General features: G+C 59.3%; 1 protein-coding gene across 3 annotated transcripts in view; it reads left to right on the top strand.

Moving 5' to 3' along the window:
- The window catches only part of GABPB2 (GA binding protein transcription factor subunit beta 2), a 7,727-nt gene extending 7,541 nt beyond the window's left edge, over window positions 1–186 (top strand). For 2 of the 3 annotated variants that reach the window (XR_004162050.1, XR_004162052.1), the window contains exon 10: window positions 6–186. The gene's annotated coding sequence lies outside the window, so the exon portion shown is untranslated. The remainder of the gene's footprint in view (window positions 1–5) is intronic. The other variant, XR_004162051.1, reaches the window with a different exon arrangement.
- The last annotated feature ends 586 nt before the right edge of the window (window positions 187–772 follow it).

Here is a 772-nt window from a genome sequence, read left to right as displayed (position 1 = left end):
TGGACCCCCCCCCTGTGCCATGGACCCCCTCCCTGTGCCATGGACCCCCCCTGTGCCACAGCGTGCCTTGCACACACTGCAAGAGCCAGGCCAGCTCTGCAGACACGCCTGTCACTCTTTTACTGAGCAGTTCTTTTCTAAAAGTGCCCAAACCTTTTCTAACAACAGTTGTTTTCATTGCTGGAATGTTTGGTTGGTTTTTTTTTCACTCTTTGCAGTCTGCGGGTTGGTTCTGTCCTTTGGTCCCAGTTCTGTGACTGTAGGTGGTGGCAGAGGAGATCCTCTGTTTGACACGCAGTTCAGGGTGTGACTGCTGTGGGTAACACACGCTTCTGGGGCTTCGTTAGGGCTGAATTAACGAACCCACACTGGCAGTGGGGTGAGGGGCAACCTCCCTGCCCCCCCTGGTCACCTCCTGCAAATCGCATTACTGCTTTAATCTGCCCTTACAGGACCAGTGTTGCTCTGTGCCAGGCACGGGGCCTGGCCCCCCCCTGCTCAGGGGATGGGGTCGTGCCCCCCCGCCTTCTGTACATCCGTGCAGCCCCCCCAGGGGGCAGCTCCCACTCTGCATATTTGGAAACGTGGAGATCTCAATGTTGAGACATTTTTGGACTGTTTTCTACCCCCCCACCAGGAGCAGCTCTCTCTTCTGCCCCAACCTCTGTGCCCTTCGCCCCCCTGCCCCCCCCCCCGGGAGCACCCCCCAGCCCCCTGCCCCCCCACCCCCCACACCCCAACGGAGCCACGCGAGGAACAGCAGAATGCACTG

This window comes from Meleagris gallopavo, chromosome 27 (assembly GCF_000146605.3).
Source record: "Meleagris gallopavo isolate NT-WF06-2002-E0010 breed Aviagen turkey brand Nicholas breeding stock chromosome 27, Turkey_5.1, whole genome shotgun sequence".
Lineage (NCBI taxonomy): Eukaryota > Metazoa > Chordata > Aves > Galliformes > Phasianidae > Meleagris > Meleagris gallopavo.
The sequence above is the reverse complement of the archived record's forward strand: the minus strand, read 5'-3'. Positions and strand labels throughout refer to the sequence as shown.